This window comes from Coturnix japonica, chromosome 2 (genome assembly GCF_001577835.2).
Source record: "Coturnix japonica isolate 7356 chromosome 2, Coturnix japonica 2.1, whole genome shotgun sequence".
NCBI classification, from domain to species: domain Eukaryota; kingdom Metazoa; phylum Chordata; class Aves; order Galliformes; family Phasianidae; genus Coturnix; species Coturnix japonica.
The window spans coordinates 42986880-43000471 of NC_029517.1; the positions used below are offsets into that span (position 1 = coordinate 42986880).

General features: G+C 37.8%; 1 protein-coding gene across 1 annotated transcript in view; it reads right to left on the minus strand.

Moving 5' to 3' along the window:
* Positions 1 to 13592, minus strand: part of GABBR2 (gamma-aminobutyric acid type B receptor subunit 2) — a 449900-nt gene that overhangs the window by 49721 nt on the left and 386587 nt on the right. The window lies entirely within an intron of this gene.

A 13592-nucleotide genomic window follows, 5' to 3' on the forward strand; every position in this document is an offset into this window, starting at 1 on the left:
CATACCATTTTTGGATTAGAACAGCTGTTTGCGAAAAACATTTAAATCATTACCAAAGTAAAGTTGATCCAAATACTTACATTATTATTTTCAAGGTGAAAAACAACTGGATCCTTACTTTAAATTTCTGGATTATTATATGTTTTCATGTTTCTACCTGGATTTAAACATTACACAAACACGTTCCTTACAATCTGTGATAGCCTTCCTCGATTCTTGATTCAACAGGACCATTTTCTACAAATAATTCTCAGTGTAGTCATAGGGCACCATGTGGAATCAAGTATAGTAAAAAATTAATAAGAATACATGAAGCTGGTTCTTCAAAAGCAGATAGTCTGCTTTTGCATGTTAATTAATAGATAGTTTGCATGTTAATTAATAGCTTAGTGCTATATGAACAAACTGTCACAACGTGTCCCTGTGCATTTAAATTTTTATGGAGGCATATTCTTATTGTTCTTTAAATACTTCTTTTGCCCCAAAGAATAAAGTCTGTGGGATCTCAATTTTTATATCTTCTAATTAATGGCTAAATCAAAGGTTTTAATTTACAATATAGCGTATTTATACACTCTGCTTTCAAGTACTATACCAAATGTTGTAGTCTGCCTTGATTTCAGCAAGGCATTTGATATTGTCTCCCAGGACATCCTTACAACAAAGCTGAGGAAGTGTGGGATATATGAGTAGACAGTGAGGTGGGCTGAGAATTGGCTGACTGGCAGAGCACAGAGGGTCGTCATTGGTGTTGCAGAATCCGATTGGAGACTTGTAACTAGTGCTGGAGACCTGCAACTAGCAGTGGTCCCCAGGGGTCAGTGCTGGGTCTGGTCTTGTTCAACATGTTCAACATCTATGATCTTGACGTGGGGACAGTGGCAAGTTTGCTGATGGTACAAAGTTGGGAGGATTGGCTGGCATCTACAGCCACATTGTTAAGATTATGTCATATAATGACAGCATAAAATCTTGCACTTGTCTGACTTGTTGAGGGGAGCTCCTTTATACCACAATACAAAGTGGCCACTATTTTTGGCAGGTCTTGCATTCAACTATGCTTATGATGCTGTAGCATACAGAGGTACATCTATACATGCACAGCAAGTCCAAGACTTACTGAAGATGGCCAGCAGTGAAGACAAAGTGTGACATCTACTTTGAAAGCCCAGAGTTTACACATCAAACAATTAGTGCACATAGTAAAAATTGTGAGTCCCCATGATTTCTTATGGATAACAGAGTCTCTTGTGAGGTAAGTTGCAATTTTAGGAGTAAGATGCAAAATACATACCTTCAAACAGTGGATCTATGTCAAAACTATAGTGCACAGAGAATAAGGGAGTAGAATAACATCCATTGTACTTTAGTGTCTTTTTCACTATATCTGCATCTTCTATAGGAGAACTGTTGCTCAGTCAACAGACTGTTGGGAGGGCAACAGGACATCAGGACATTCCGATTTAAAGATAACCCATCGTCAGCGAATCATGGAATAACTGAGGTTGAAAGACACGTCTAGAGGTCATTTTGCACCCTGTGCTCCATGTGTGGTCACAGAATCATAAAATAGTTTGGACTGTAAGGTTGCTTGAAGCTCCAACCAACCTGGCCTTGAACCCTTCCAGGGAGGGGGCATCCACAACCTCACTGGGCAACCTGCTCCAGCGTCCATTACCCTCACAGTAAAGAATTTCTCCCTAATAGCTAATCTAAATCTACTCTCTTCCAGTTCAAAACCATTTCCTCCCATCCTAGGGTCAACTAAGGTTACCACATACCACTTTTATTTAGTGGTGTGCAGAGTTTTTCTGAAAGGGACTCTAAAGATAGCTTTTTGCACAAAGTTGGCCAAACTCTACAGCTGCAAGGGAAGACAGAATAGCTGATAGCATGATTTTCTCGGGGCCAAGTTTACAAAAAAATACTTTCGTTTTCAAGCATGGGTTTGGTCTACATTCAACATGAATTGTAGATATGCCAGTGGAATATTTTATGCACAGATTTACACCACAAATGCCATGTCTTCCATTTGGTGTTCATGTATTTGGCTTTTCCTCTAACATATGTCAAAATTCCTCAATTGCTGGATGTACTGAAAATTTATGCATGCTTTACATTTAACTTAAGTATTTCCATAGCAACTGTTAGATTTTGGGATGTTTTACTTTCCTCCCAAGATACCGAATTATTCTTCCCAGAACAATTTCCCACGCTGTGTTTAGCCACATTCGTATGACTTGCTACAATTCAATTTTCAATGAAAATTACCATATCATTTATAAGAATGAAGAGTTTTAAAAAACAGATGGACTTTAACAACTTTCATCTCACTGTTTAAATAACTAGTTCTGTACCAAATGGAGCTAATGAAGCCTGAGTACTTAGAAACAGAGTTTTTGATTGATATAGGGATTTGTTAAAGTTCAAGTCCCAGGTGTTCTTCAATTTTCTTCAGCATTCTGATGTTCTTTACTTTTGGAACAGATCAAAGATGCACCTCCCTCTATCCTTATATATTTTTTTTCCTTCTTCCTCTGTTTTACTCAAATGCTAAGTCTAAAGAATGAACAAAGTTAGATGAAAACTAATATGTAACCAGTGTTCATAATGACAGGAAAATAGGTAAAGTAGATATAAGACTGTTTGGTCTGTATGCAGAAGTCTAGAATAAAAAATTAAAGGGACTTGAGTAGATATATGGTGCACCAAGCAGTTATGAATTGATGACCCATACGGCTGTTATGCCAGAAACAAGGGCATCCTTGAATAAGTTCTAAAAATATAAGTAATTCAAGAAGGAATAGAAATGGCAAAGCAGGTAAAAAAAGAAATACGTAAACAGATAAAGGATGACTGTGAAGGTACAGAAGGATGATCTTCCTTGGAAATTCTCATTCCTTTCTCAACTGCATTTGGCTTTCTAAATGCCACCCCTGTAAAAGATACTGGAATGGCAAGCTATTTTGTAGTTACAAAAGCAGACTTTCCTCACTTTTGGCTCCTGTTCCAGGAGCGCAGTTGGTACAGCATACACCTTTTATACTGGTGTACCTCCACAAACAGACAGCATAAAATCCAATGGAGAGTAGGTGAATGAAGAATTCAAATTTGCCATCAACTTGCACATGCATTACCTTCATTTTGTGCAAGCAGCAGTGCCTCAGCCAGGTGGTAAACATTCAGGCTTCCTATCCTGTCAGGCAGCAACCTGACGCTTTACTTGCCTAATATGTCACACAAACCTGAGCTGCAATGTAAACAGCAATAAATAACAGAGAAGTGGGTGGCAGCACATTTGCATTTGCAACTTGTATGTTTCTTTCAACCCCATTGCTTTCATCCTAGGAAGCAAAGGAGGCAGTAATGAGAGTTACTCCCAGGGTCCTAGCAGGATCCTGGCAGGCTCTAGGAACTGACCATAAATAAATCAATTCATTTAACCCTAATCTGCTTTAGATGAAAGGTGATTTTAGCTGACTGAATTCATTTATAAGTTCAAAAAGTTGTCCTACTAAGTTTATGTTGTTCTAAAGATGATACTGTTCTCAACTGTCCTGATACAACTCCAGCGGCTTGAGTGGAGCTGCTATACCTTCATTCAGGCAGCGAGAATTTGATGTGCAATTAAAAAAAATAAAAATAAAAATCAGTATTAAAAATGAAATTCTACCATTACAATTAAAATGTTGTGGGACCTAGGACGACTACATGTCTGTAGCACTGAAACTATACTCAGTTTATGGATAGAAATGTCAGTAACAGATTCAAAAGCAAAGACAAATCCTGTGGTTTCCATTCTCAATCTATAGTAAACTGAAACATCCTTGGGAGGAGGGATCGTATGTGATATTCCAGAATCACAGAATCACTGGGCTTGGAAGGGACCTCTAGAGATCACTGAGTCCAGCGCTGTGCTATAGCAAGTTCCCTCCAGCAGGTCACACAGAAAACCATCCAGAACTGAATATCTCCAGAGAAAGAGACTCCACAATGTAAATATTTGGTGCTTACTTTCTCCATAAATAGTGGAGTTAGGGAGAACAGTGCCAGATATTCATGGAAATTGACCTCTTGGTTAAAGGGCATTCCAGGATATAGTATTTTCAGTTCCTGTTTACACACATGGAAAGACCAGGGTATACTTCTAATAACTGAGATACAAGGCAGAAGCAAGTTTTATAGAAACACATCCTACACACTCACAGAATATTACAGTAAGGAGACTTCTACTGCTGTGATCTCTTTAGAGTCCTCTAATTCACAAAATACACTTAGGTTATTGCTGGCCTTCCATGAGCAACCAACTGCCGCACAACACATACTGCTAACCAACAAACCAATGTGCAGCTGTCACTATCTCCCATTCTGGTTCCCCTGGCCACTTTCTGTCTTCTGTCTGAGGGAGATCCAGCCCCCTCCTATAGCTCTGAACTCTTCACAGGTAGCTGATCTATTTAATTCCTTGCATCCCTGGATTTTGCCCATCGGGTACATTCCCTTTTTATGACTGCTGTCCTTTCTGGTTGCAGGGGTGAAAACTGAACATCCAGGTAACTGCAGTGCTGAGAAAACACAGATTGCAGCAACATCATCTGTGCAGCATGGGGTGGCTCAGCCTATGGGAAGGCATTGCTTATAGTGTATAGAAAAAGGTAAATAAATAGCTGGGAGGAGATTGTAACAGTAAGACTTCAGAAACCTGGTAATAATTGTCTACAAGCACCTCGGGATCCCCAGGCCTACCAAGTTAAGACTGTTTAACTCCACAGTTCCCTAAATGACGCATGTGTTCAACCCATATGAAACACAGGTTTATCATAAAAAGACAGATGAGAGTATAATATGTAAGGAGATACATGCTAACTGAAGCTAATAAACTGTTAATAATATAATACTTTAGCTACCCACCCATACGCTAGTCAAACGTCACATGAGGATAAAGTTTAAGAAAGAAATTTCTTTAGAAATTCAGTGACTGCCTCAAGCAAGAGTTAGTTCTGAGCACTGAGAAAAAGGCATGGATCTCAGCTGAAAAAAAAATGACTTTAGCTAAGAAAAATTTTAACATTGATATTCTGAAACCATAATGACTGCACAGCTTAACAGTAAAATAACCAAAGGAAGTAATTGTTTTAATATTGCAGTTCATGTTTATTTGCGGCTCAGTTTTCAGTCCTAAAGCTAAAATCAGAAGTTCGTTTCAGCAGTAACTGGAGTTGAACTTTAAATAATAATTAAAAGCAATTTTCTTGGAGGAGAATAGATAAGGATACAAAGCAAATCCTATTTATATCTATCATGAAAACTCAATCCCATCTCAAACACAGCCATTAGAAAATGAAGAGAAAATGGGTACATGGACACGGGAATAAATAGCAGGCAATTCTTTTAAATGCGTTAGATAGAGGGCATTCTATGAGACTATTCTCACCAGGACCAAAGACAACAAAATAGAACAATTAGGGCGGAGAAAACTGTCACAAAGACGCTTAAGGCTGCAATTACAAAGAGGACAGGAGTGATGGGTTACAGGGATGCACATCCATCATTTTGCTATTGGTATCTGTCTCTAGGCATCAGCTCTCCGTGATTCCTCAGCTCCCTCCTGCAAAAATTTCCAGTATGCACTTCTATTTCTGCAGCTGGGTGTATGTACAGCACCTCAGGACATTCATTAACCTGCAGTCTGTCCTATAATCAAACCTCACTACAGAATGATTCCCAATCAGCTCACTTGTTGGGCATGACTTGGTAACACTGCTTAGGCAGTGCGTTTCCCTCTCTATAACAAATCTTGTGGGTAAGAGGGTGAGGAGTCCTTTTCCTCTTTCCTCTCCCCATTTTAACTCATCTCTCAGGTCTTGGCAGAGGTGGGCTCCCAATTCTCTTCCACCTCATCAAACTTGAACCAACATTTTTCAGCTGAGTACCCTAAGACTGCTGGAACAGGCGAAAGAAAGTGTGAGAGAAACTGCCACCTCCATACATTCTCTACAATGTGATGCACAGCTGTCAGATGGAGAAGAGATTGTTTCAGAGGCGTCAATTCTATTAACTGGTGTGTGCATTTTAAAATGGACCTAGATCTTTATGTGGCCTGAGCACAGGTGAATGAAATGTGAGGAAAGAGGGCTAGCCAGTGACAGAGAATACAGATTAGGAAGGAAGAAGTGTTGAGGTGCTGTACTTGAATACAGAAAGGAATGGCCATAGTCTGTCTCCACTCCTCTTTTTCTACTTTTGGTCTAGCACTTTTTTACATGCAGCGCTGAGTGTGGTAGAAGTCAGTTGTTGTATTACTCAAATAACCTAGAAGGAGGCATCACAGTCATCAACACTTTGAACAATAGATCAATAGATCTCTACATTCTTTTAAAATAAAATTATCTTCTGTGCCTGCTTGTCCATAGGAAACAATTTCATCTGGATAGTAGCAATGCTGTCATACATTCCTTTGCTAATCACTTTTTGAAAAAATAGAAAGAGGATATGTATTATCTGTTCTGACTTTCTGACATCTTTCTTTCAACCAACAGTCAGTGTCATTGTTTCCTGAGGATGAAGACACGACTTCTTCAGCTAATCTTGACTCAAAGTCCTTAATATTCTAATCCTTCTCATCCATGGACAACACTTGATCAGAAGTAAGTAGCATTTTGTACAATATGAAACCACACAATTATCTATGCCATTATTCAACGAATTGGGGGGGAGGCAATAATAAAAAAAAAAAAAAAAAAAAAGAGGAAACCCACATACTTTTGATAGAAATTTTCTAAGCATGAAAATACTGGTCACAAAGACATTTTAGCATTCGTCTTGTTATAAACTAAAAATTATACCTCTTAACACACACAGCTCTAGATGGCAAATAAATGTTTTACCTAATTTAGGACATCACTTATGTACTCAAATGTTTCCACTCACAAACCAAACAGCGGGGAATCTCCAATGTATGTTGAAGAATAATTGTATTGTTGTATTTACAGGACAGAGATCTAAGGAAGCGAGAAATTAAATGGATTGTCCATATTGTCAGACCATTATGCTAATCTACCACAAAGAGCTTTAACTGGTCTTTGTACAAAGAATAACAATAACCCATCTGTAACTTGTTTCAAAATGTTTTTCATGTTAGAAATGACAATTATTGAATTTATATCAAGGAAAAGTCTGGTAGGAAATAAATCTTCAGACTCAATATCTAAAGTGCTTTTCAGAGCTGGTTGGAAAGAAAAGGAATGACTAACCTAAAGTGTAATGACAACACAGAAGCAGCATAAACTTCTGCTGTGAAAGCAGTTGTTTCATTTACATAAAGAATTGACTTACAGCTACAAATAATGAGTATTTCATTTCACTTAAATGGACTTTAAAAAGAATTATAGAAAAAGTCAGGTCTTCTATATTACTATTGCTATTTTGAAGTAGCGCTCAGATCTCACAAAGACAGGTGTGAATCTGCACTCAAAGATATAATTTATCTTCTTTTATTTTTATTTATTTAGTTATTTTTAAAGTAATTAATATGTCTCCATTGCACCACACCAAGGACATAGAACTGTCACAGTAGATAAAGTCCAAAACCTAGTTAGCTGACATCTGGCTTCCACAGGCACTTCACAAATCATATGAGAACTTGCTGTATAACTGTATTTCCAGAAAGAAAGAGAAACAATCCTTTCCATTAGCTGGAAATATTATTTTGCTATGAAGTAGTGGAAAAATCTTTATTACTTTTATAAAGGCTAGTGCCTTTATTATTTACTATTATTTTACTTTTTTATTATTTACCTATTTTTTTTTTTCCTGTAAATTTCTTACAGAAGTGAGTTCAACAAGTTGATTACACATAGTCTGCAAAGTGCATCCTTTTATCTTTCTAAAATGCGTTGCTGAAACAAGGGCTTCTGTGTCAGTTTTCTTTTGTCACATAAAAAGAGTAAATACGCTGGTCAGCCTTTCTGGCCATTAATTATTTTATATCCGACTGTCATATTACTCATATTTTTTTTTTTTTCTGAGCTTGTTGGAAAGCATCTAAACCAAAGTCCTTGATGAATTTTTTTTTGTCCTTCTCTTATTTTAAATTTTTCTTTCATCTCTCTGTGGGTTCCTGCCTTACTATATTTTTCACTTTCATCACTGCATACCACTGAAATCTACCATTGCTACTAGTTATAAAATTACTCTTCAAAACGAAAACTCCCAAATAATCACTTTTATTTCCTGCTCTTTCTACAGTCCTTCCAAATTTTCTCACATTCTCCCAAGTTTAACTCAGCTAATTTACTCATAGTCAACGATGTGTTTTTTAGTCACAACTACTTTTACTTAAACTTCTTATATAACTGTGATCCTCATATTGATTTTAAGACATTCCATTGCTAGAAAAGAACTACAGATTTGTTCTATTTCTTTCTAACCTTTATGAGGTCTTAGTTGCTTTGTGAACTTTAGTAGCAAAACAAAAGCATAATCCTCTGAATTCTATTTATAAAGTGTAAATGCATCTTTGGTAACATGCTAATGATAGACTGGGTCACTGGTTTGTATAATACATGTAAGTTCTTTCCTAATTGTGATATGTCTATCACTTATGTCTTGTGGGTAGAGAGAGAGATCACCTTTTGAAAATATAAGCAATTGCTTGAGTCTGTAGACATTCAAATTTTGCTGCTATTTGTATTTATTTCCTCAGTTATTCTTTAGAGGAGAATACTCCAAGATGATGTACCAAATGCTTTAAAGAAAACACAGAGCTAGGAAAATTTTGCTGGTTTTGTGATGCCTGAAAGAAGTTATAATCTGCAATTCTTTCAAGATACCTAAAAGGTGTACAAAGGCATTTCACTTTCTGCTCCACTTGATATGTGAAGCTCCAATGCTTCATGGAGCACCACACCATGTATTAGAGTCACCTCTCTCTCTCTCGAGGCTTCGTGTTTGAAAGGAGGAGGTTTGTCCTACGGAAATGTTTGAAACTTTCTGTGTTCTTCATGTATGCCTATTAGAGCATGTGGGATATATTTAGTTTCTGTTTTTCACAACTGGATGTGATGACTCACACTTTGTGGTTGTTCGTTACATTTTCAAAGTAGTTATTCCCGTTAAGTTTCATATATTGAGGTTGTCAGTTAACTATTTCTTGTATGCCTGAGAAGATCATCTATCTTTGTAGAAACCCATCACTGGACAATTGGCTCAAATCTGTGCCGGTGTTATATGTCATTGAGTACTTCAGTTAGTAATTTTGATTCTAGGTGCTAAATTAATGATATGATAAATCCAGGATCAAGTTCATCCCTTACAAAAGGGCAGATTTCCTACCTTAAAGCAAAAGTGAAACCTTCAGGAATCACTCTGTTGAAATGAATTCCTGTACACTGGGTTGTTCAAGCATAGAGAAAAGACAATTTCTGATCCTGTTCTGCAGTCATCACAAATAACCTGCATTTTAGATATGTAACTTGACAGTAAATGAAATCTGTAAGAATATCTCATTTTACACTACTGGCTGGGAAAGAAGCAAAAACTCTACATCCACAGTGTATTGCCTTGAGCCCTTCCAGACTGAGCTCAAATAACTACTCACAATAAGAAGCTTACATCTAAACAAAATGTACGTAGATCCATTAAAAGGTATGCAAATCTTAGAATAATATAATAGGAATGTTAGAAAAGCTTAGCAGGTTTATAAGCAAAGGCTTTAAACACAAGGGTGGAAGCAGAAGCAGTACATTGTAGTACATGGTTCCACAAGGGTGAGATGATGCACAGTCCCTTGAGTCAGAACTTCTTGTGATTGTAATTCTTCCTTCTCCATGTGAAACCTTCTGTAGACATTTCCATGCTTATGTCAAGGAAAGGAAACAAACTTTTCCTGCTGCTTTAAGGAACATTAGTTATAATCATAGAAAAGCTCATTTATCAGAACAAATCCAGTTTAATGTGAGATTGTTGGAGCTCTCTTGAGATGGCTTAGACCTTGGAAATTTTCTCATCTAACTCTTACTGTGTTAACATTGGGTTTAAATGTAGTCTTGAATGTTTCAATGCAGTTTTCCTTTATACCATGCATTGTGTGTTCACAGGAAAATCCTCACTGAAAAAGATCAAGAAGTCTCTAGTTTTACTCTATGCTCTTACTGGGGTCAACTATGAAATCAGACAAGGTTACTCACCCAATCTGACCTTACAATGGACTGCACAGCCCATCTAGCAACCTGCTTCAATGTAGGACTGTCCTCAACATGAGAAAACTATTTTAACATAAAGCCTGAGCCTCTCATTTCCATTTAAGCCACGAAATACCACTGCACACCACTGAGAATTTCACCCATCACTAACCTCCTTGTAGGTACTGGAAGGCTGATGTTAAGACATCCCAAAGCCATACTTGCTCCAGTGACATGTAACATAATGGATGATAATTCTTTGCTTCATTTCCTCTACCACACAGTTCTCCATATGAGAAGACAATCATACTCCAAATGTAATTACAATTTGATTAAATCGCTGCTGACACAGGAGTTGCATGCATTCTCCACATATAAACAGTAGGAATTTTAGGACCACAAGCTGGCTCAGTCTTTATTTATTTATTTATTTATTTTCAGTGGATTTAAGATTATGTGTGACCTAGCTCGCTAAAGAATGCTAATTTTAAAATCTCCATTTAATATGAGTTATGGTTTTGACAGATGTGTATGTTTGCATGCTGGCAGCAACTAGCTAATTCCATAGGACAGACCTGCTGTGAAGGGCTTACACATGCAACAATCCTGGTGAAAACTGCAAAGCAGTTAAGGTCTATTCTGAAGCATCTACTATGTTTTACACTTCATCCGAGATCCAGATTTTAAAAGCTGATGTCAATATGAGTAATGATCTATTTTATGCTGGTAAACCCAATCACTTTTTAAAATTAAATTCAGGAATTCATTTGAGAAGTACAATGAAAACTGTTACCAACAAAGTTACTGAACTGTTCCCCAAAGGGCATGCATTCTCCACCAATTTCTTTCTCACTGTGATGAGATGTCTTTCTGAAAGGCACTGTAGACAAGACACTACCCCCTGTTCTAAGCAGAAATACTACAGTCCTTGTTACTCTGACGGACTGAAAATGCCTCTGACATGAAGTACAATAACCTGAGAATGCATTTTAAAATAAATAAATAAATAAAAGAGGACCAAAAGTACAAAAAAAAAAAAAAAAAAGTGTTAAATGATCAGTATTTTTAAAGAGGAGGAACTTGGAGAGGGTGGATGTTATTAACTCCAGACCAATTTTGGTTCTGAAATATGTGTGTTTAGCCTGTCCTACTAAGTCTCTATGCATCCTGCCAGGACGCTCAGCCCACAGTCTACCCTCACCGCATGTTCCTGAGACCAATGAAGAAATGGACCACAGGCAGAAAATGTCCTTTAGATCTTTATGGTGAACAAGCTGTAATTTCAGGTCGGCTAGATGTGTGCAACACAATTGATCTGAGGAGATACAGTCCATCAGACACTACAGAAAAGAAGTGGGTGTGTGATGGAGACTGTGTTGTAAAGACCAGGACATGGGAGAGGATGCAGTGAGTAGCTCTCCCCAGCACTGCAATAAATATAGATGTCCTGCAGAAGGATAGGAATAAGTGGTTTTCCAATCTCTCCTCCAAGAAAACAGCTATAATAGCAACCGCACTCAAACCTCTCCTAACAGAACTGAATTGTTCAGTTTGTTATTGACATACAGGTGTTGAATTTGAGTCAACTAGACAAGATAACAATATAGCTTTACTTATCACTGCTTGCTGCAAAGAGACAAAACTTCCACAGACTACAGCATACTCAAAATTCTGACAGAAGCTTCTGTTTGTTTTCAAGACTTGATGGCTCTCTGCCTGAATTTCTAACACTCTTTCTTTGTATGCTAGTACAGAACACAGGTGAAACACTTTCTGAATGCTTTTAGAAGGTATATTGGTACTTTGTTAAGTATTCCTTACTTGGAATTAGTCTGTGAGATTTTTTTAACCTTATCTAATTCAAAGAACATTTGCATCAAACATCCAAATTCGATCTGGATCAAATAGATTTTCCCCACTTTTTCCTCCTACCATGACTAAATAGTTATTTTCTGTTAAATAACACATTTCAGTTGCCCTTAGAGAAAACATTGGTTCAGAAGCTTGCTAAAAGATCAGCACTAAAGAAAGCCTGAACTCACCAAACCAAGAAGAAAGGATGGCTTCATTCAACCATTCAGGCATTTACAGCTCAGAAGCCCGGGGCTCAAATCTCTCCTTTGTTTCAGGGGGATCAGAATTCCCAACTCCTACCACTCTAGAAAGTATCCTACCCTGCTGTCATATTGAGCAGCGCTTTGCACTTCATCTGTTGATAGTCCTTCACCATGTTAATACATAATAAGTATAATAACAGTGTCATTAACTCATGTGAGCTCTGAGGTGTGTGCTGTCTGCCTACCCAGCACATGTCCCCAGCCACAAGGCTCAGACTCAGCTCTCTTTTTTAGTAACTGTCATTTAATATATAATGAAACAGCCTCGAGAGGGAGGAGTGAAGACGCCTTTGTTTAGGGCGTTGTATAATCTGACTGCAGGTACCTCCTCCTCAGTGTACATCCACCCTTCAATCTTGCAGAGGGTGAGTTTTCACAGAACTGAGATGAGTCCCTTCTAATCTGCCAAACCTCCAAGCTCTGAGCAGCAGGCAGAGAGACACTGATTTCCCCTTGCTATCTCTCAGGTGCATCTGGCTGATCTTTTCCTTTTTCTTTCTTTTTTCTTTTCTTTCTTTCCTTTTTCCTCTGCATGAGAGTGTTGGTGATACATCTGAGTTATTTCAGAGCAAGTGAAATTGCTCTTCAAAGTGATTCCCTTTTCTCCCTCAAACACTTTGTCCATCTCTGTCATAACAGCAAGCATCATCAGTGAATACTGTTTGGCAAAGAACAACTGCAACTGCATGCCAAGAAAACTGAACATAAACAGAAAGAAAAACCAGAAAAAATAATAATCAGGAGGCAATGAAGATTTCACAAACAGAACTCCTAAGGATAATAGCAAAAGGGACGCTGCAAATGTAGTCTTTAGGATTCTGTACATGAACATAAGAAAGCAGTGCAGCTGACACCCACCAGATGGCTCTCCATGCTGGAGCATTGCAAACTGCAAAAAACCCTTTTCAGAAGAGAAAGTGCCTTGTGCATAACCAAAATTACTCAGATTTTCTTTTGAATCTAAATATCCACCTCAGCTGCTGAACAGATGCTCAGCTGAGGAGAGAGTGCAAAAGCCTCATACTCAGTTCTGTTTATTTTGAGGCTGTAATTTCTGAATTATTGTTCTGGATCTGGAGGGACTGTAACCCCGTGTTTACCAAACTCCATTCCCCTCTGTAGCCAGGAAAGGGACGTATGTCTGAGTTTGCCATATGCTTGTGTACCACAGGATATAATACTGAGGTCTTGTGATATTTGATGATATTCCAGTTAAAGGATAACGTTATCTAACCTTTAAGCTGTGCACCTACTATCTGAACTTGTATTTCTCTTGAGGTTCTAGGCAGCCTGG